At 39.2% G+C, this 24211-nt stretch overlaps 1 protein-coding gene and 1 pseudogene across 1 annotated transcript in view; one reads left to right on the forward strand and one right to left on the reverse strand.

The window, feature by feature from the left end:
• Positions 1-5285, forward strand: part of LOC102858018 — a 13533-nt pseudogene extending 8248 nt beyond the window's left edge.
• Positions 1-24211, reverse strand: part of OCA2 (oculocutaneous albinism II) — a 569803-nt gene that overhangs the window by 224608 nt on the left and 320984 nt on the right. The gene's annotated exons all lie outside the window — the stretch shown is intronic.

Raw genomic sequence — 24211 nt, forward strand, 5'->3', positions numbered from 1 at the left:
CAACATAAGAAAAACAATCAATGCAATTCATCATATTAACAAAGCAAAGAACAAGAAACACATGAACCTATCAATTGATGCAGAAAAGGCCTTTGACAAAATCCAACACCCTATCATGATTAAAATACTCAACAAAATAGGATTAGAGGAGAATTTTTTTCAACATAGTAAAAAGTATATATGCAAAACTGAGAGCCAACATTGTTCTCAATGGAGAGAAATTAAAGGCATTCCCTTTGAGAACAGGAATGAGGCAAGGATGCCCACTATCAACTCTCCTATTTAATATTGTATCAGAACTCTTCACGATAGCAATAAGAGAAGGAAATAAGAGGTATCCAAACTGGCAAAAAAGAGGTAAAACTATCTGTCTATGCAGATGATACTTAGAAAACCCTAAAGACTCAGCAAGAAAATTACTGGACATACTTGAAGAATACAGCAAAGTGGCAGGATACAAGATCAACATACAAAAATCAATTGGAATTCTCTACAGTGACAAAGGGAATGCAGAATTGGAGCTGAAAAAAAATACCCTTCACATTAGCTAATGACAACATTAAATACTTAGGAGTAATCCTAACCAGAAGCACAAAGGATCTATTCAAGGAAAATTACAAAATATTATTACAAGGAACAAAAAGAGACCTGGAGGAGTGGAAGAATATCCCTTGTCATGGATACATAGACTCAATATTGTGAAAACGCTAATACTACCAAAGGCAATCTACACTTAATATGCAATCCTAATACAAATACCAATTCCATTCTTCAATGAGATGAAAAACGTAATCTCTAATTCCATTTGGAATGGAAAGAGGCCCAGAATAAGCAAAGTACTCCTTAAAAAGAGAAACAAGGTAGGAGGTATCTCACTCCCTGATTTCAAATCCTACTACACAGCTGTGATGGTCAAGACAGTGTGGTACTGGTACAATGACAGACACACAGAACAATGGAATAGAATTGAGAATCCAGAAATCAACCCATCTACCTATCGTCAACTCATTTTTGGCAAAGAAATGAATTCAGTTAAGTGGGGAAATGACGGACTTTTTAATAAATGGTGCTGACAAAATTGGGGAAACTATCTGCAGAAAACTGAAGCAAAATCCAAACCTCACTCCATACACAAAAAACAATTAAAAGTGGGTTATAGACCTAGGACTAAAACCAAGGACTATAAACTTCATTAAAGAAAAGCTTGGGATAATTTTATAAGTCCTAATGCACATAAACAGTCTTCCACTCATCCTGGAAAATCTACAACCAGGAGAAGATAAAATAGATGAATGGGCCCTTCTAAGAATCAAATCCCTATGCGCATCCAAAAACTTCTCCAAGAGGATAAAAAGGAAAGCCACAGAGTGGGAAAAAATATTTGGTAATGATATGTCAGAAAAGGGACTTAAATGTAGAATGTATAAAATACTTCCTCATATTATATGCATATGGCTATTGTTACTCACAATATTGTACTTCAAGGATCTAAAAATTACTTTTTTAACTATGAAAGCAACCCCAGTTTGCCTCACCTTTTCCCCTCCAGAGTAATATATCATAGGATCAAAATTACTCAAAATGTCCCATGTGGGTCCATCTCATCCCACCAATACCTTGTATGTCCATATTTATACATTCCATTTCTTCCTTAACAATATCTAATTTTCCTACATTCATGGTTCTCACATTCCATGTTCTAATCACTAGTGTCTGCTTACAACTGTTCCTCTTCCTTTGTATCTCCATACTTGAAAGCTCCACCTCACTTGCTCTTTCCGTTAGTCTACATGTGCCAACAACCAGACCCAAAAAAGAGGAAATAGAAAATTTCTACCAGCTTTTACAGTCAGAGATTGAAAAAACCATGTAATCAAGATGCATTGATAATAATGGGTGACTAGAATGCGAAAGTTGGGAACAGAGAAGAAGAATTAGTAGTTGGAAAACATGGACTTGGTAACAGAAATGAAGCTGGAGAGAGGATGATTGAATTTTGCACAATCAATGACTTATTAATTGTAAATACGTTTTTCAAAAGACATAAACACAGGTTATACACATCTGTCTCATGTGATGGTATGCATAGGAATCAGATTGATTACATCTGTGGAAAGAACCACTGGAGAAGGTCAAAATCAGCTGTGAAAACTAGGCCAGGAGCTGATTGTGGAACAGACCACTCATATGCAAGTTCAAGCTGAAGCTGAGGAAAATTAAACCGAATCCATGGGAACCAAAATATGACTTTGAGTCTATCCCACCTGAATTTCAGAACCATCTCAGGAACAGGTTTGAGGCCTTGAACACTAATGAGCAAAAACCAGATGAACTGTGGGAGGATATCAAGGGTATCATCCAGAAAGAGTGCAAATGATCATTACAAAGACAGAGGAGGAAGAAAAGACCAAAATAGATGTCAGAAGAAACTCTGAATATTGCACTGGAGCGCAAGGCCTCAGGAATAGATGGTATACCAACTGGCATATTTCAGCTAACAGATGCTACCCTGCATGTGCTCACCAAGTTGTGCCAAGAAATCTAGAGAACAACCACTTGGCCAACTGACTGGAAGAGATCTATATTTGTTCCCATCCCAAAGAAGGGCGACCCAACACAGTGTGGAAATATAGAACAATATAACTGATTCCACATGCAAGTAAGGTTCTACTGAAGATTATTCAAAAACTACTGGAAGAGCACATCAGCTGAGAACTGCCGGAAGTCCAGGTTCGGTTTAGAAAGGGTCGTGGTACTAGGGAAATTGTAGCTAATGTTAGATGGATCTTAGCTGAAAGCAGGGAGTACCATAGGAATGTCTATCTCTCTTTCATTGACTATGCAAAGGCGTTTGACTGTGCGGATCATAACAAACTGTGGCTGACTCTGAGAAGAATGGGAATCCCAGAACACTTGATCGTGCTAATATGAAACTAGTACTTGGACCAAGAGGCAGTCATCAGTAAACACTGCATGGTTCAAAATTGGGAAGGGCATATACCAGCGATGTGTCCTGTCCCCATACCTTTTCAACATGTATGCTGGCTGAACAGATTATCTGGGAGGCTGGGCTCTATAGGGAGAAATGTGGCAACAGGATTGATGGAAGGCCTATCAACAATCTGCGTTATGTAGATGACACAACCCTGCTTGCTAAAACCGAGGAGCACCTAAAGCACTTGCTGCAGAGGGTCGACTGCAGCCTTTAATATGGATTGAAGCTCAATATCAAAAAGACAAAGATTCTCACCACTGGACCAATTGGCAGCATCAGGATAGATGGTGAAGATATTGAGATTTTTCACAGCTTAAATTTCCATGGCTCCACAGTCAACACTCTTGGCACTAGTAGCCAGGAAATTAAAAGACATATTGCGATGGGAAAGTCTGCTGTTAGGGACCTCTCTCCTAAGTACCAAAGAGCAATGGTGTCTCTCTGGAGACTAAGGTATGTCTGATACAGGCCATGGTCTTTGCAATCACTTGTTATGTGTCAGAGAGTCAGACAATGTATAGTAAGGACAGAAGGAGAATTGATTCCTTTTAGCTGTGGTGCTGGAGAAGAGTATTGAGGGTACTATGGACTGTTAAGAAAACAAACAGATTCCTTCTGGAGAGGGTTAAACCAAGCTTCTCCTTCGAGTCAAGGATTCTAAGGCTTCGTCTAACATACTTTGAATATGTTGTAAGGAGAGAACGGTCCTTGGAGAGGGACATCATGCTTTGGAGGGTGGAGGGACAGCATAGGAGGGGGAAACCCTCTACCAGGTGGATTGATTCAGTGTCTGGCATAATCAGGATGGGTGTATCAGAGACAGTGCGATTGGCACAGGACAGAGCAGGGTTTAGGGCTGTTGTACATAGGGTCGCTATGAGTCAAAACGACTCTACGGCACATAAAAACAACAGCAACAACTCGAGCACCACAAAAAAAATGTAAATAATCCAATTGAAAAATGGGCATAGGATATGAACAGACACTTCATCAAAGAAGACATTCAGATGGGAAACAAGCATATGAAGAAATGTTCAAAATCCCTAGCTCTAAGAGAGATGCAAATCAAAACATCTATGAGACATAATCTCACCCCAGAAAGAATAGCAATATTTAACAGAAAAGCAAACATCAAATGTTGTCAAGGTCGTGGAGAAACTGGAACCCTTATTCACTGTTAGTGATAGTGCAAAATAATACAACCACGATGGAAGCCTGTATGACGCTTTCTCAAAAGTTCCAAATAGATTTACCTTTCATAAAGAAGGACGAACTGGAGGGAGGATTGGGCAGGGAGTAAAGTGCAACAATAAATGAATTTAAAACCAAAATCTCTGTAAATTTTCATTAAAAGTAATAATAATAAAAAAGACAAAAGAAGGGGGGGGGGAAGTTGCAAATAGAAATACCATTTGACCCAGCAATTCCACTATTGGGAATTTACCCTAAAGAAACCATAATCGAGCGCTCGCTTGGCGCCCAGAAACATGGCTGCGCTCAAGATTGTGGCGCGTGCAGGGCTCTCCTGCGGGCAGGCGCTAAACAGATGCTTCAAGGAGGAGTCTGGGACCTACTCCGTTCGCGAAGTGGAGCAGGCACCTCTGGCCTGGAGCGCGACTTCAGCCTCTCTCACAGTCGGGGCACAGTTATTGTGGAGCGCTGGTGGAAGGTGCCACTCACTGGGGAGGGTAAGAAGCCACGCCTGCGCCGAAGACACCGCGTCTACAAGCTGGTGGAGGATAGGAGAAACACCGACCCAAAGAGAACCTGGAGCTCATCCGCACACAGTCCGTGGAAGAACTTGGAGTTAGGGGCGACTTGGTCTCAGTAAAGAAATCAGTGGGCCGGAATAAACTCCTTCCTCAAGAACTGGCAGTATAGGCATCCCCTGAAAACAAGAAGCTTTTTGAGGAGGAGAAATTGCTAAGGCAAGAAGGAAAATTAGAGAGGATCCAGACGAAGGCAGGTGAGGCGACAGTAAAATTCTTGAGAAGCTGCCACTTGGAAGTAGGGATGAAAAACAATGTCAAATGGGAGCTAAACCCTGAAATAGTTGCTCGTCACTTCTTCAAGAACCTTGGTGTTGTGGTAGCTTCTCATGCAATAAAGTTACCAGAAGAGTCTATCACCCGATGGGGCGAGGTGTGAGGTGACGGTAAATGGACTGGACACTATAAGGGTACCTACGTCTGTGGTGAACTTCGAGAGGCCCAAGACCAAAAGATACAAGCACTGGTTAGCCAAGCAGGCAGCGAAGGAGATGGCCTCAAAAAAAACCCAGACTTTGTGACACAAACCCTCCCTCCAAAATAGCCACGTTCCTTCAGGACTCGACGTTCTGCAAAGCAGAATCAAAGAAGCAGTACAAGAAAGATAGTCCAGCATCTTGTTCCCACCTCTGACCAAAAATAGAATTTTAGAGTACATGGGGACGGACATAAGACTAACCAACAAGTACGTGTTTTCAATCCACCATTTTTGCTAACTCTCCTTGGCCTGTCCTCACTAGCCTCATTATTGAGACAGTGCTAGTGAAGAAGTACAAAGCTCTTAAGTTTGCTAAACTAAACATCAGTGGTCAGAAGCCATCCACAGTCCATCTAAGTGCTTTGTTGTAGCTCACTGGAACCATCAGAGCTAGCCATTTCTCTTGTACTTGGCTCATTCTCATCACTTAGAATTTTTCTCAAACATAAATAAGGTTATGGCTTTTTTGTAGGTGTTAGTTATTGGGCTTTGCTGCCAAAAAGAAAAGAAAAAAAGGGAATATATACATTAACTAGCTGTACCTTACAGCTGCTGTGGACAAATTATTCCCAGTATGCTATGTCTAATCTAGAATTTGCTCCCAGTAGGTAATGGTGATAAAATTATTATTAGACATAAACACAGTGGGGTGCTGCTCTAAGGAGATCTAAATGTGGCTTAAGGATAAATGAAGCTATGTAAAAGAAGTCCAGAGATGAAATTCCTGTTTTCTTCAACTAGCTCCTGGAACTCTGAAAAAGAAGGTACCTTGCTCGTTCCCACTAAGTTATAAAGACAGATTAGATAATTCTCGACTAGTCTCTTGATGGGAAATGAGGGGAATAGATAATTCTATGTAAATTGAGAGTTCATTAGTGAAAAACAGACGGTTTGTGCTATAGTCACTCAGTGCAAGATCATGAAACTAGGGAGTGTAAAAGTGAGAGGGAGACATTTACCCTTTTGTTATCCTTACTAGAAGTTCAGAGAAAACAGTTTCTGTTGTCCTCTTTGAGCTCATCATACTACTGAGAGCTTTTAAAGCACTTTCCCTTTCATCCAGTTGAAGCTACCCAATAAATCAGTACCCAACTGTCATCAGTAGTTGTGCTGATAATTTTAAACTTGCCACAGTTCCACAGCTCAAATCTGACGCCAGTAATATAAGAAATTGATCATTGCTGTCATTGATCTCTGTCCCCACTGTCATTGAAATAGAAAGCGGATTGAACCCACCTCATCAGAGAGGTCTGGTGACCCAAAAACCACTCCTGTGGTGGTTCAAAGCCACCAGGGGCTCTGAGGGAGAAAGATGGGTGGTCTCCAGGGTGATTGACAGCCTTGGACACCCTGTGGAGGGTCAGCTATGATTTGGTTCTGACTTGACAGCAGTGAGTTTGAGTTTTGAAGGAAAATATGTATTTCTCAAGACACCGAAAAGCACAAGTTATGAATGGGGGATGGGGGAATTGAACTTCATCAAGAAATCCAAATTCTCCAGAACTCCAAACTTTGTGGAGCTGTCAAGGCCAGATGAATTCCTGACCTATCATGAGATAATCTTTTAACCTGACACTAAAGCCAGTCTTACAGCAAAGAATGTCATCAGCCTGGAGTTTAGTGTTCTTTCACAGTCTGTATATGGGATTAAACTAACAACAGCAACTCACTTGAGTAGAACTTGATGGTTTATGTTACTGGAGGAAGACCTCAGAAAAGGAAGGTGAGAACAGCTGAACAATTAATTGACTGTAATCAGTGTCACTACCTTGTGTTTGTAGATATATTGTATGGTTTTGCTTATATGCTCAATAAAAAATTTTTAAACATTAAAAAAAAGAAACCATAATCGCCACCCAAGCAGATACATGCACACCCGCATTTATTGTGTTTTTGTTCACAACAGCAAAGAGCTGGAAACAACCCAAGTGCCCATCAACAAATGAATGAATAAAGAAGCTCTGGTATATTCACACAATGGAATCCTATGCATCCTTGAAAAACAAGGAACGCGTGCAATATTATCCAAAATGGGCGACCCTGGAGGACATTATACAGAGTGAAGCATCCCAGTCAAAAAAGGACAAACATTGCATAAGGCCACTGTTGTAAAACGGGACTGACATGAGGTTGGGGGTAGAGAGAGTAGGAGGGGAGGAATGATGTATATTGGATTGAAACAGATGAGGGAGAAAACTGTTCAAAGGGATATACGATTTGGTATTATTGTTATGACAGGAGTCCAGAATGAAGGCTGCACAGTGGAGTGGACGTGTGGAGAGACTGCATAACAATGAAAGAGTTTTCTTTTACTTCTCAAGGAGAAGAATGAAGTGGGGAGGGGGGTTGGCAGGAAGAAAAGTGCATTAATGAATGAATGGAAAGCCTAAGTCTCTGTAAAGTTTCATAAAAAATAATTTAAAAAGGAGTATTGATTGTGGATCTGAGCAAGCTGTAATTACTAACAACCTCAATCTCTTCTCCATCTATTATGATGCTACCAATTGGCCCAGTAGTGAGAATCTTTGTCTTCTTGATGTTTAGCTTCAATCCATATTGAAGACTACATTCCTTGACCTTTTGCAGCAAGTGCTTCAGGTCTTCTTCAGTTTTAGCAAGCAAGGTTGTGTCATCTGCTTATCATAGGTTGTTAATGAGTCTTGATGATGCCACACTCTTCTTCATAAAGCCCTGCTTCCTGAATGATCTGTTCTGCATACAGATTGAAAAGGTATGATGATAGGATGCATCCATGATGCACTGCTTTCCTGATTTTGAACCATGTAGTGTTTCCTTGCTCTGTTCTAAGTACTGCTTCTTGGTCCAAGTATAAGTTTCATGTAAGCACTATCGAGTGTTCTGAGATTCTCATTTTCCTCAAGGTTAGCCACAGTTTATCACACAGTTAAATGCCTTTGCATAGTCAAAGTAACACAAATAAATATACATTCTTCTGGTACTCTCTGCTTTCTACCAGGATCCATCTGACATTGGCAGTAATGTCACTAGTGCCATGACCTCTTCTAAATTCAGTTTGTATTTCTTTTTTTGTTATTCATTTTAATGAACATTTACAGAGATTTTGGATTTCCATTCATTCATTGCTGCACTTTTCTCCCTGCCCACCCCTCCCCACCAGTTCACTCCTCTCCTTGAAAAGAAAAAAGAAAAATTCCTTCATTGGTATACAATTCTCCCGTCCCCCCATACCCCGCACCGAGTACCCTTCTCTATGCAACCTTAACTCTAGACTCCTGTGCTAACCATAATACCCAATCATATATCACCTTTAATCTGTTCTTTCCCTCATCTGTTTCAATACAGTATACATAATTTATCCAGTTTTTTCTCAGTCTTACCCCAACCCTGATGTCAGTCCCATTCTACAACAGTGGCACCATGCAGTATTTGTCCCTTTGTGACTGAGATATTTCACTCAGCATAATGTCCTCCAGGATCACCCATTTTGAATAATGAGTTCCTTGTTTTTCAATGCTGCGTAGTATTCCATTGTGTGAATATACCACAGCTTCTCTATCCATTTGTTTGTTGATGGGCACTTAGGTTGCTTCCAACTCTTCGCTATTTTAAACAAAGCTGTGATAAACATGGGTGTGCATATATCTGCTTGGATGGCAGTTATGGTCTCTCTGGGGTATATTCCCAGTAATGGGATTGCTAAACGCTGCTTGTATTTCTGATAGTTCCCTGTCTACATACTGTTCAAGTCTTTTCTGGAAAATATTCAGCAGGATTTTGCTAGTATGCGATATTAGTGATATTCTTCAATAATTTCCACACTGTGTCAAGACACCTTTTTTTGGAATGGGAATAAACATGGATCTCTTCCAGTCAGTTGGCCAAGTAGTTATCCTCTGAAATTCTTGGCACAAATTAGTGAGCATATGCAAGGCAGTATCTGTTTGCTGAAATATGCCAATTGGTATTCCATCAATTCCTACAGCATTATTTTTTTTTGCCAAACAATATCTTTTATGTCACTTGGAAGCAAAATATTGCTGAAGGTTATCTAAAAACAGCTACATTGAATAACAGTACATTGACAGAGAACTACTACATGTTCAAGCTCGGCTTAGAAGAGGCCATGGCAGCAAATTTAACATTAATGATGTCAGATGGGTCTTGACTGAAAGCATAGAATACCAAAGGAACATCTATTTGTGGTTTATTGACTATGCATAAGCATTTGACTATGTGGATCATATCAAAGTTAGTTAATATTAAGAAGAATGGGAATCACAGAATACTTAATTGTGATCATACCAAATCTATAACGAGACCAAGAAGTTGGTATCCAAAGAGAGCAAGGGAACAGTGCATGACTTCAAATCAAGAAAAGTGTATGTCAGGGCTGTATCCTTTCTTGATACCTGGTCAGTCTGTATGTTGAGTTATATGAAGACTGTGGCATCAGTATGGGAGGAAAACTCATAAAAAAATCTATGCTAGTCAGATGACATGGCTTTGTTTGCTGAAACAAAGGAGGAGCTGAATCACTTGCTATAGAGGATCAAATTCCACAGCACTCAATATGGATTACATCTCAATATCAAGAAGACAAAAACCCTCCTCACTGGACCAAGAGACAACATCATGATAGATGGAGAAAAGACTTAAATTATCAATTATTTTTGTCTTGCTTGGATAGACATTCAACACCCTTGGTACCAGCAGCTGAGAGATCAAAAGACATTTTGCTTAGGGAAAGTCTGTTGGCAGGACTTTTCCAAAGTGCTAAGGACAATGATAGTCTAAAGACTAAGTTATGCCTGATTCAGGCAGTAGTCTTTTTAATCACTTGCTATGCATCTGAAAAATGGATAATGAATAAGGATACCCTTGAGTTGTGATGTTGAATAAGAATACTGAATATTTTGTAGACTGTCAAAAGAACAAACACAAATATGTTGGAGAGAATGCAACCATAGTGCTTCTTAGAGGCAAGGATGGCAAAGTTTCATCTCACATACTTTGAGCATGGTGTTGGTGGTGTTATATGCCATCAAGTTGCCTGCAACTCATAGCCACCCTATGTACAACAGCTCTGAAGCCTGCCCTGTCCTGAGCCAGTATCGCTAACTCCAATACAATTACCCCCATTATCCCAGTTACCTTATCAATGCATTTCATTTGGGGTCTTCTTCTCATGTTCTTTCCCTCTACCCTTTCAAACATGATGTCCTTCTCAAAGAACTGGTTTCTCCTAGCCATGTGCCTAAAGTAACTGAGATGAAGCTTCAAAATCCTAGCTTCCAAGGAAAATGTTGGTTTCACTCTTTCCAAGACAGACTTATTTGTTTTCTTGATGGTCCATTGTATGTTCAAGACTCTTCTCCAGCACCACAACTAAGTATCAATTAGTCATTATCCAGCTCTCTGATGCATGGCAAGTAATTGCGAAGACCATGGCCTGAATCAGGTGCACTTTAGTCTCTAGACTGACATCAGTGTTTCTCAGTTCTCTGGAGAGGTCCCTGAGAGCAGATTTTCTCAGTCCAATTAGTCTTTGATTTTCTGATTGCTGGTGCTGATTGTGGAGCTGAGCAATATGTAATTGTTAACAACCTCAATCTCTTCATCTATCATGGTACTGCCAACTTGCCCAGTGGTGAGAATTTTTGTCTTCTTGATGTAGCTTCTTGATGTGGCTAACCTTGAGGAGAATGGGAATCCCAGATCACTTGATTGCAAAACCTATACCCAGACGAAGAAGCAGTCCTTAGAACAGAGCAAGGAAACACTACTTGATTCAAAATTAGTAAAGGAGTGCCTCAAGGATGCAGTCCACCTTCACAGCTTTTAAATTTATATGCAGAACAGATAATTTGGGAGACTGGGCTTTATGAGGAGAAATGAGGCATCAGGATTGAAGGAAGATTCATCAACAATCTACATTATGACACAACCTTGCTTGCTGAAACTGAGGAGGATCTGAAGCACTTGCTGCAGATGGTCAAAGTCTGTAATCTTCAACGTGGAGTGAGCATGTTGTTCTTACTGGTCATTTCTTGGAAAGAGATATCATGCTTGGAAAGGTTGAAGGTGAGTGAAAAAGAAGATGACTTTCAACAAGATAGATTGACACAACGGCTGCAGCAATGAGCTTAAGGATGTCAAAGATGATGAAGATGGCACAGGATTGGACAGGGTTCAGATCTATTGTTCATGGAGTCATAGTGAGTCATACTTGATTCAACAGCCCAACAGCATTTAACAAAAACAGCAACAACTTATTTGGTCAGTCACCAAATATTATTAATGCACCTTGGATGTTTGATCAGTTTCAGACTGCAAATTTTATGTATACAGTCAAGTCAGAATGAACTCTAGCTGACCCCTCCAGTGGGTTTTCAGATGCAGTAAATTATATAGGAGAAGACTATCCATCATTCTGCCATGAAGCAACTAGTGGATGCAAACTTCTTATCATTAAGTCATCAAAGCTCTCTGTAGAGGTTAGTGGATCCTTAATTTCTTCATCTTTGATATTAGTGGTTGGTGTGTGTATTTGAACAATATCTGTATTACAAGTCTTACTATTTGCATATTGATCCTATGCTATCATTGACAACTCTAAACATACAGGATAGAACTTAAAATACTCACTTTTTATGACATCATTCTTTTTAATCTGTCATTCCTAGCATAGTAGACTGATTGAAAATGGCAATGTCATTTCAGTTCACCAATGCTTAAGATGTTGCTCTTTAGGCATTCTATTTTCTTTTTTTATAGCTTCAAATTTTCCAAAATTCATACTTCATACTTTCAACCTTCTAATTATTAATGGATGTTTGCCGCAATTCCACCTCATTTTGAGTCTTGCCACACAACCAGTGAAGGTCTTAAATAAAGTGAAACCTTTATTCCATCTGTTTTACTGACTCTATTTTGAGGTGGCAGTACTTTCCCAGCTGCATTGTGTCTTGCAACTGAAGGACTCATCTTCCTGCAACATATCAAACACTGTTAAATAGCACCAATTTGAGTTAAAATAAAATTTATAATAATAATTATTGTAAAAATACTAAAAAATGAAGGACTGGGAGCTGGAAAATATACACTTGGAAACAGAAATGAGGTTGTTGATTACATGACAGAATTTTTTATAATCGATGATTTATTCTTTGTTATTACTTTTGTAAACATAGACATCTCTTGATGGAATAAACAAGAATCAAATTGATTAGATGAGTGGAAAGAGATGATGGAAAAGGTCAACATCAGCAGAGAGATTCAGAACAGGGCCATCAATTACTCTTATTCCAACTGAAGCAGAAGAAAACTAAAACAAGTTCCCAAGAACAAAAATATAACCTTGAGTTTTTCTGCCATGAATTTAAAGACCAACTCATGAATGGAGTCAATGTTTCAACACTAATGACCATAAACCAAATGAGCTATAGAAGGACATCAACCAGGAAGAAAGTAAAAGGTCATTAAAATGACAGGAAAGAAAAGACAAAAATGGATGTCAGATAGACTGTAAAACATGATCTGTGGCATAAAGAAGCTAAACAAAATGCAGAAATGACAAAATTAGAGAGTTGCACAGAAGATTTCAGAGTGAAGTTTGAGAAAACAAAGCAAAGTTTAATGAAATATGCAAACTGGATCTAAAAAAACAAAAGGGAAAACAAACTCAGTGTTTCTCAAGATGAGAGAACTGAAGAACAAACCAAAGCTTTGTGTTAAAATACTTGGATATTCTATGGGCAAATATTGAATGATCCAGGAAGCATTAAAAGAAGATGGAAATAATGCATTTACTGTACCAAAAATAAATTGCTGATATGGAAACATTTCTAGAAGTACATATAATAATGAACCAAACCAAAAGTATTAAAGGAAAAAAATCCAAGCTGCATTTATAACCTTGGGCGGGGGCGGGGGGAAGTCTACAGAAATTGTTGGAACATCAATTAAGGTTTTTCAGCAAGCAGATGCTCCCCAAGAAATTTGTGAGACAGCTGCCTGGCCAACCAGTTGGAAGAGATCTATATGTGTTGTTGGTGTTGTTGTTGGTGGTGGTGGTGTTGTTGTTGTTGTTGTTATGTGCTGTCGAGTCGCTGGCGACTCATAGTGACCCTATGTACAACAGCCCTAAACTCACCTCTGTCTTGTGCCAATCGCACTGTCTCTGACCCTCCCATCCCGACAACCCCAGTCACCGAATCAATCCACCTCATAGAGGGCCTTCCCATCCTGCACTGTCCCTCAACAATCCCCAGCATGATGTCCTTCTCCAAGGACCAGTCTCTCCTCACAACATGTCCAAAGTATGTTAGACGGAGCCTCAGAATCCTTGCCTCCAAGGAGCCACCCGGTTTAACCCTTTCCAGGATGAATCTGTTTGTTTTCCTAGCAGTCCATGGTATTCCCAATACTCTTCTCCAGCACCACAGCTCAAAGGAATCAATTCTGCTTCTGTCCTCCTTGGTCATTGTCCAACTCTCTGATGCATAACAAGTGATTGTGAAGACCATGGCCTGTATCAGACACACTATGGTCTCCAGAGAGACACCACTGCTCTTCAGTACTTTGGAGAGGTCCCTAACAGCAGATTTTCCCATGGCAATGCACCTTTTAATTTCCTGGCTGCTGGTGCCAAGAGTGTTGATTGTGGAGCCAAGCAAACTAAAGATGTGTACAATCTCAATCTCTCCACCATCCATCCTGATGTTGCTGATTGGTCCAGTGGTGAGAATCTTTGTCTTCTTGACATTGAGCCTCAATCCATATTGGAGGCTTCAGTCCTTGACCCTCTGCAGCAGTTGCTTCAGGTCCTCCTCAGTTTCAGCAAGCAGGGTTGTGTCATCTGCATAGCGCAGATTGTTGATAGATCGTCCACCAATCTTGATGCCACATTTCTCCTCATAGAGCCCAGCCTCCCGGATAAACTGTTCTGCATACAGGTTGAAAAGGTATGGAAATAGGACACATCCCTGCCGAACGTCCTTCCCAATTTTGAACCAGGCAGTGTTCACGTGCTCTGTTCTAATGACCGCTTCCTAGCCCAAGTATAGGTTTTGCATTAGAACCATCAAGTATTCTGGGATTCCCATTCTTTTCAGAGTCAGTCATAGTTCGTTATGATCCACACAGTCAAATGCCTTTGCATAGTCAATGAAACACAGATAGACATTCTTCTGGTATTCCCTTCTTTCAGCTAAAATCCATCTAGCATCAGCTACAAAATCCCTAGTACCACAACCCCTTCTAAACCCATCCTAGACCTCTGGCAGTTTTCTGCTGAAGTGTTGTTCCAGTCATCCTTGGATAATCTTCAGTAGAATCTTGCTTGCATGTGAAATCAATGAGATTGTTCTATAGTTTCCACACTCTGTTGGCTCACCTTTCTTTTGGGATGGGAACAAATGTAAATCTCTTACAGTCAGTTGGACAAGTGGTTGTTCTCCAGAGTTCTTGGCACAACTTGGTGAGCATGTCCAGGGCAGCAAAGGCAGGGACAACACTGCAAAGGCAGGGACAACACTGATACTAATGGTTAACTCCACAATAAGGGATATACCTTTCACTTTTTCTATAAAATGCTGGTCTGTCTGATACTTCTCCAAATCTGAACATTCAGATTAAGACAGACTCAGAAGAAGGATTGGCCACCCACTTCTGAAATAGTAGGCCTCTGAAAACCCTATATACAATAGAACACATGTAGATAACGGAAAGGACAACTGAGGTTGAGCTTCCAAGTATGGAAATACAAAGGAAGAGGAACAATTGTAAGCAGACACTAGTGATTGGGACATGGAATGTAAGAACCATGAATGTAGGAAAATTAGAAATTGTTAAGGAAGAAATGGAACGCATAAATATTGACATACTAGGCATTGGTGAGATGAGATGGACTGGCATGGGGCATTTTGAATCGGATGATCATATGATATATTACTCTGGAGATGAAAAGGTGAAAAGTGAGATCTATATGTACCCATTCAAAAAAAGATATGATCCAAAAGAATGCATATTCTACCCAATGATGTTATTGATACCACATATAAGTAAAATATTTCTGAAGAATATTGTTAAATGGGTAGAATAGGGCATTGACAAGGAACTGCTGAAAACTCAAGGTAAATTCAGAAGCAGCTACAGAATAAGGAATCATCATTGCTCAAATTAGATGGATCCTGGCTGAAAGTATAAAATAACAGAACTATGTTTACTAATGTTTTATTCACTATTTAAGATGCAAAGGAATTCAACTGCATAGTCCATAATAAATATTGGATAAAATGAAAATAATTATAATTCCAGGGCATTTAATTCCATACACAAGAAGCCTGTACATATATCAAGAAGCAACTGTTGGAAAGATCTAGGGGATGTTGCATGATTTAAAATTAGAAAGGTATGCTTCAGGGTTGTATCCTTTCTCTATACCTAATTCAGTATATAAGGTGAGTAAATCACTTTTAAACATGAATTATATGGAAAAAACTCATGACATCAGGATTAAAGGAAGACACACCAATGACCTGCTTTATTCTGATGAAACATCCTTGCTTATAGAAAGTGAAGAAGACTTGAAGCATTTGCTATAGATAAAAGGCTACAGACTTCAACATACATTATAGTTACCTCAGCATTAAGGAAATTAAAATTCTCACCACTGGGTCATCATGACAGGTAGGGTCAAGAATGAATGAAGGTGACAATTTAATATTACTTTGAGCCACAGTCAACACTCTTGGTAGTAATAGTAAAAAACTCAAAAGACATGTTGCACAGGGCAAATGTACTTACTTTCAAAGACCTATTGAAAGTGTTAAAGAGCAAGGATGTCAATTAAAAGACTAAAAAGTGTGCCTGACCTAAGTCATGGTGTTTTCAATGCTTCCTGTACACATGAAAGTTAGAAAATTAGTAAGGAACACCAAAGAAGAATTGATGCTTTGAGCAGTCGTATTTTGGAAGAGTATTGTGTATGTTATAAACTGCCAAAAGATTTTTATATTATTGATTTAATATCATCTTGTTCTGTTGTGAAGTCACCACTATTCTTTTTTATCCCAGTTATTTGTGTCTTCTCTTTCTTTGCTTTTGTTAAGTTTACCAATAGTTGATATATTTTACTAACTCTTTTGAAAAAAACAACTTCTGGGCTTGACAATGGTTTTTAATTGTTTTTCTGTTCTCTATCTCATTTATTTAGCTCTTGTTCTTATAATTTCTTTTCTTCTAGAGGTTGTGGGGTTAGATTCTTATTCTATTTGCCAAAGATACTTAGTTAGGTCATTAATTTTACTTTTTTCTTCCTTTTTTATGTGTTTGCCTATTTCTATGAACAAAGATTTGGCATATTTTATTTTCATTAATATCTGTTTCAAGGAATTTTTTAATTTTATTTTTTCTTTTTCTATAACCCAATCATTTTCAAGCAGTTTGTTATTTAGCTTCCACCTGGGTGGTTTGGTGAGCTTTACCCTTTTGTTGTTAATTTCTAGTTGTGTGTTATTGTGGTCTGAGAAGATACTGTGTATTATTTTAATGGGGTTTTTTTTTATTTGTTGAGGCTTTCCTTGTGTCCTAATATGTGATCCATTCTGCATAGTGTACTACAAGCACTTGAGAAGAAAGTAAATTGGGTTTTAGTTGGGTGCAATACCCTGAACACATCCACAAGGACAAGTTGGTACTATGCCATTTACAGTCTCTGAAAGAGGGCTTGAGAGTCAGCTATGAGTGAATCCTGACCTGACAGCAATGACAGAGAGACAAAGAGAAAAGTTATAGTCTTCTCCCAAGGCTGTTAAGTCCTATTCACTTTCAGCAAGTAAGTTTGGGCCATATGCATGTTCCAAATGTTTTATGAGATACATAATTCATTCTAGGGAGTATACCAAGAGCACCTGAGAAGAAAGTAAATTGGGTTTTGGTTGGGTGCTGTACCCTGAATATATCCACAAGGTCAAGTTGGCTATATACAAAGTTTACATCTTCTGCATCTTTGTTAAGTTTCTTTTGAGTTGCTCTAATAGAATGCATAAATATTGACATAGTAGGCATAGGCAAGTTGAGATGGATTGGCATAAGACATTTTGAATCATAATCACATGATCTACTATGCTGGAGATGAAAAGGTGAGGAAAAAATGAAGTGTATTCATAGTTTAAAAGATCATTTCTCGATCCATATTGAAATACAATATTGTGAAAGACAGAATAATATCCATATGCATACAAGAAAGACCTGTTAATACTACTATCATTCAAATATATGTATCAACAACCAGGACAAAGAGGAAAAAGAAGACTTTTGCCAACTTTTACAGTCGGAAATTGATGGAACATGTAAACATGGTGCATATGACTAGCTGGAATGCAAAAGTTAGGAACAGAGAAAAAGAGTCAGTAGTTAGGAATTATGGGCTTGACAACAGAAATGAGGCTGGAGAAAGAATGATAGAATTTTGCACAATGATTTATTTATTGCAAAGATCTTTTCTAAGAAACACAAATGATGGACTCACCTGAGGAATAAACAAGAATCAGACTGATTACATATGTGGACAGAATTACTGGAGAAACTCAATATCAATTGTGAAAATAAGGTCAGGTGCAGATTGTGGAAAAGATCATCAACTACTCATATACAAGTTCAAGTTGAACCTAAAGAAAAGTAAAACAAATCCACAAGAATAAAAATTTGACCTTAAGTTTATCCCACCTGAAATCAAGAATATCAGCCAGAAAGAATATCATCCAAGTAGAATTCCAAAGGTTATTGCAAAGAGAGAGCAGGAAGAAAAGACCAAGATGGACGTCAGAAAAAAACTCTGAATATTGCACGAGAATGTAAAAAAGCCAAAGCAAGGGGAAGAAATCTGGAAGTTAGGAAGCCAAACAGAAGATTTCAAAAGGTAGCTTGGGCTTGAGAGACAAAGCAAAGTATTATAATTAATTGTGCAAAGTACTAGAGTCAGAAAATCAAAAGGGATAAACTTGCTCAGCAATTCTTTTTTTCATTTATTTATTATTTTTCAGACTCTTGTTGCAATTGCTTTGGGTTTTTTAATACATCTGTTGCACTAGACTAAGACAAATGTGATTTTTTTTAAATTTTATTTTATTATTTTGCGCATGTACCATCAAATCACATCTGACTGGTACAGAAGAATATTGTCCCTTCTTCTTCAGCAGAGCATCTGATGGATTTGAACTGTGTACCTCTGGGATTGTAGTACCTCAGCAATTCTTAAGCTTAAGGAAGTGAAGAACAAATTCAAGGCTTGAGTGGCAATAATTAAGGATGCTATTGGAAGAATATAGAATGATCCAGAAAGCATCAAAACAAGACAGAAGAAGTGCAAAAAGTCACTGTAAAAAAATGTATGACAGAAGAATTTCAGGAAAAAACATACCACTGAGAGGCAATGGTGATAAAAGAGGAAGTTCAAGGGCTCTGAAGAAACTGGCAACAAATAAAGTTCCAGGAACTGATGAATATTTCAACAAACAGATGTTGCCCTAGATGTGCTCAGAAGGCTGTGCCAGGCGATCTGGAGGACAATTTCCTGGCCAACTGACTGAGATTCATATTTATTCCCATACCAAAACAAAAGGGTGATCTAACAACAGAGTGTAGAAATTATTGAACTAATATCATCTGCAAGCAAAAGCTTGAGGAAGATTATCCAAAATGATTGGAACTGTATATTGACAGAGAACTAACAGAAACAGAAGCTGAGTTTAGAAGAGGTCATGGCACTAGAGTGCACTAGAGTGTCAGATGGATCCAGGCTGAGAGCGGAGAATACCAGAAGGATGCCTACTCATGTTTCATTGGTTTTACAAAGGCATTCAATTGTGTGGTTAAAAAAAAAAACCTGTGGCTAAAATGGGAATCCTAGAACACTTGATTGTATTCATGTAAAAACTATACATTGACCAAGAAGCAATCACGAGAACAGAGCAAGGAAACACCTGATTCAAAATTGGGAAAGGAGTATGTCAGGAATGTGTCTTGTCTCCATATCTTTTCAGTCTATTTGTGGAACAGTCATTCAGGCAGCTGGACTTTATGAGGAGGAGTGTAGCCTAAGAATTGGAGGAAGACTCATCAATAAGCTGTGTTATGCAGATGACACAAACTTGCTTGCCAAAAAAGAGGAGTACTTGAAGTGTATTTTCATAGACGATCAAGGACTGCAGTCTTCAATATGTATTAAAGCTCAACAACAAGAAACTGAAGAGTCTCACTAGGCCAACTGGCAGCATCGTGATAGATGGAGAGGAGATTGAGATTGTTAACAATTTCAGCTTGCTCGGTTTCACAATAAACACTCTTGCCACGAGCAGTCATTAAATCAAAATTGCACTGGGAGAATCTGCTATTAAAGTGTTAAAGACCAATGATGTCAGTCTGGAGGCTAAGATGTGCCTGATCCAGGCCATGGTCTTTGCAATTGCTTGATATGCATTACAGAGCTGGATAATGACTAAGGATGACAGAAGGATGATTTATGCGTTTGACTTGTGGTGAAGGAGAAGAGTGTTGAACGTTACATGAACTGCAAAGAGAACAGATTTGTCCTGGAGAAAGTGAAACCAGGCTCCTCCTTAGAGGCAAGGATTTTGAAGCTCTTTTCCCAGGAGGGAGGGACCAGTCTTTGGAGAAGGACACCGTGCTTGGGAGGGTTAAGGGACAGTGTAAAAGGAGAAGAACCAGATGAGATGGATTGACACATTAACTGAGATAATGGGGTCAGGTGTGTCAAGAGATAGTGAGACAGCTCAGAATATGGCAGGGTTCAGAGTCATTGTGCATACGGTGCCTATTGCATAGGTTTGGGACTATTGTTCATATGAGTTGCAGGCAACTGGATGGCACATAACAACAAAAACATTCTTTGATGAGAGTTTTCTACCACTATTATGGTGTTATTTCTTTCTTCAAGTCTGTTAATCATTGTTTTGTGTATTTTACTGGTCTATCACTTGGTATGTAGATGTTGACCAATGTTATGTTTCCTTGGTCTATTATGCCTGTAATAATTATTTTGTGCCCTTCCTTATCTTTTATAGTGCTCTTCCTGCTGAAGTTTATTTTCTAAGAGAGTGACACACCGAGAGTGATGCACGAAGAGTGAGCAGGATAGTAGAAATTTTAGTGAGAATTATTATTAAAATAACAAGTTTGGTAGCCACAGGAACAGCAAGTTGTGGGCCCCAGGGGGACCCGACCCACCGTCCACCCACAGGAGCAAGCAGGCCAGCAGGAATTTGACTGAATTTTCCTAAGGCCCGCCTGACCCAGACCTCAGTGAAACTCACAGTCTCACTGGGCAAGAGCAGCCAGGAGAGAGCTAGACATCTGAAATTTGAGTGAAAACTCTGCGTGAGCCCACCTGGACAGCTGGAATCTGAGTGAGTCCCTGCATGTGCCCAGCTCCCCCAAGTGCCTGCCTGAGCCTGTTCCGCCTTGCACTCATACCTCTATTTTCAGTCAACTAACTTACTTTTAATCCAGAATGCCTTGAAAAGATTTAGAAGAAACAAGAAGCTGCTCTCACAGGCCCTGAAATGAAACTTCCCATGGGTCATAAGTTTAAAGAGAAACACAGGCAGAATTGTTGCCCCACCTTCTTCTAGAGCAATGACTTCAGATCTAGAACCTATCATCAGATCAGGCATGAAAGACTCTACCCCAACAATATCACATAAGAAGCAGGCTACCTAACAACCTACACAAATGCAAAGCAAGATGTGACCCCCAAAAGGTGACACAGTAGCAATGGATTTCTTAAAACCAGAAAGTCTGATGGAACTTTCTGACACAGAATTTAAAAGAACAATGATTGAATATTTTCAGTGGGTGAAAAACAAACTTGAAGAATTGCAGGACACTACAACCAAAAACCAGGAAGAGACTAAAAAGGCAATCCAAAACAATACTGATAAAACAAACAAAGTATTAGCGGCTCTGGAAAAACAAGAAACAAAGATTCAGAATATGAGGTCCAAAGATTCAGGAACCGTAAAAATGATGGAGGGACACATGAACTAAGTTGAAGAGATGGAACACAGAACCAGTGAAATAGAAGATAGAATTGTCACCTATTAGAACAAAAAGCAGAAACAAAAAGAAGGGGGGGAAAGAAAATCTAAGAATAATATGGGACAGCATCAAGAGAAATAATGAAGAATGAGAGAATACATATTTGAGAAACTGAGAGAACACCATATAAAACAGACCCCAAAAGGAAAACACCAAGGCATATCATAGTCAAATTTGCCAGAACCAAAGATGATAATTCTGAAAACAGAGAGGGAGAAACATAAAGTAAACTATAAGGCAGAACAGATAAGAATAAATGCCAATTTCTCAGCAGAAACCATGAGAGCAAAAAGACAGTGGAATGACATACATTAAACACTCAAAGAACACAACTGTCTACCAAGAATACTGTACCCAGCAAAACTGTCCATCATATATGAAGGAGAGATCAAGATATTGCAAGAAAAACAGAACCTAAGAGAGCTTGTAAAAACAAGACAAGCATTGCAGGAAAGACTCAGAGATGTCCTTCATAGAGATGTGCCACAGAAAGCAGGATAGACCAAAGTAACCAGCAACAACACACACACACACACACACACACACACACCAGCAAAATTATAACAATGAAACCTTGCCTCTCAATAATCACACTGGATGTGAATGGTTCGAATGCACCACTGAAGAAAAAAGGAACAGCAGATTGGATAAAAAATCCCAAATACATCCATTTGTTGTCTACAAGAGACACACCAGAAAAATGAAGATAAAGACTAAAAATAAAAAGGTGGGGAAAATATATACAAAGCAAATGACAACAAGAAAAAAAGCAAAAGTAGTGACATTAATCTCTGATAAAACAAATTTGAATGCAAAAACCAGCGCAAAGGACAAGGAAGGTCAGTCACTACATAATGATTAAAAGCTCAATAAAACAAAAGAACATAATAATAATAAATATTTACCACAGTCAACAGTCTTGGCACCAGCAGCCAGGAAATTAAAAGGCGCATTGCCATGGGAAAGTCTGCTGTTAGGGACCTCTCCAAAGTACTGAAGAGCAGTGGTGTCTCTCTGGATATGCACTTGTTATGCATCAGAGAGTTAGACAATGACCAGGGAGGACAGAAGGAGAATCGATACCTTTGAGCTGTGGTGCTGGAGAAAAGTATTGAGAACACCATGGACTGCTAGGAAAACAAACAGATTTGTCCTGGAAAGGGTTAAACCGGGTGGCTCCTTGGAGGCAATGATTCTGAGGCTCCGTCTAACATACTTTGGACATGTTGTGAGGAGAGACCGGTCCTTAGAGAGGGACATCATGCTTGGGAGGGTGGAGGGACACCGCAGGAGAGGAAGGCCCTCTATGAGGTGGATTGATTCAGTGACTGGGATAATTGGGATGGGAGTGTCAGAGACAGTGCGATTGGCACAGAACAGAGTGGAGCTTAGGGCTGTTGTACATAGGGTCGCTATGAGTCGCAAGTGACTCGACGGCCCATAACAACAACAACATGACCAAATGAAAGACCTGCAAAATATATAAAACAAACAGTAACAAAATTGAAAAAGGAAATAGACAACACTACTATAGGATTTGGAGACTTCAACACACCACTCTCAAGAAAAGACAGAACTACCAGAAAGAACATCAACAAAGATGCTGAAGAATTAAACCACACAATAAAAAAATTTAAAAAACCAAACAAAACCTCAACCTCATAGATATTTATAGGCTACTTCTTGTTGTTGTTGTTGTTGTGTGCTGGTCAAGTTGTAGGCAACTCATAGAGACCCTATGAATGAAAGTATGGAAGCGGATGCCACTCTTGCTTCCAAGCTTGTTTTAGCCGGGGAGCACCACCAAACACTGTCTGCCATGGGTAACTATTACCACATTTGACACATCAGTGTCATGGTGTTCAGCTTCACAGTGACCACAAGTTGCCTCTGTATGGCAAGTGGACACACCAGGGCTATACGACCTAGAAGAATGTTTCACCAGAAAAAATTAAAGACAGAGAGGGCCCTACAGGATTTTAATCTACCACCTAGAGCAAGCTCTGCAGGCTCCGCCCTTACTTCCCCTTAGTTTAGGGCTCTGGGCCACCCATCTACTTTTGAAGGGCAAAAAAAGAGAAGTAACACACAGCAGAAAAGACTCCAGAAACTTCCCTTGCCTTGACTCAAGAAAATCAAAATATACCTTCTTCACAAATGTGCATGGAACATTCTCGAAAATAGATCACATTTTAGGCCACAAGGCAAGCCATCAATATATTAAAAAACATAGAAACAATACAAAGCATATCCTCAGTCTACAATGCTTACAAAATTAAAAATTAGTAACAAGGAAAAAAAACACACACACAAATTTGGAAGCTGAAAAACACCTTCCTTGAACATGAGTGGGTACTAGAAGAAATAAAAAAAGGAAATTAAAAAGTTTCCTGAAACAAATGACAATGGAAACACCAAAACATTTGAGAAGCATCCAAAGTAGTAAACAGAAGTCAAATTATACTAATAAGCAAACACACCAAAAGGCAGAGATAATTATCATTAACTTTCTAAGCCAACATCCATCAATTAAAGAACAGTAAGAAAACCTGGCACCATCTAAAAAAAACTGAAATTATAAAAATTAAAGCAGAAATAAATTAAATAGAAAACAGAAAAACAATTGCAACCATCAACAAAACTAAGAGTTGGTTCTTTGAAAAGGTCAATAAAATTGACAAACCACTGTTGTTGTTGTTATGTGCCGTCGAGTCGTTTGTCACTCATAGCGACCCTATGCACAACAGCCCTAAACCCTGTTCTATCCTGTGCCAACCGCACCGCCTCTGACACACCCATCCCGATTACCCCAGTCACCGAATCAATCCATCTCATAGAGGGTCTTCCCCTCCTGTGCTGTCCCTCCAC

Source organism: Elephantulus edwardii, unplaced genomic scaffold (assembly GCF_000299155.1).
Source record: "Elephantulus edwardii isolate Elephantulus edwardi_28Jun2011 unplaced genomic scaffold, EleEdw1.0 scaffold00234, whole genome shotgun sequence".
Lineage (NCBI taxonomy): Eukaryota > Metazoa > Chordata > Mammalia > Macroscelidea > Macroscelididae > Elephantulus > Elephantulus edwardii.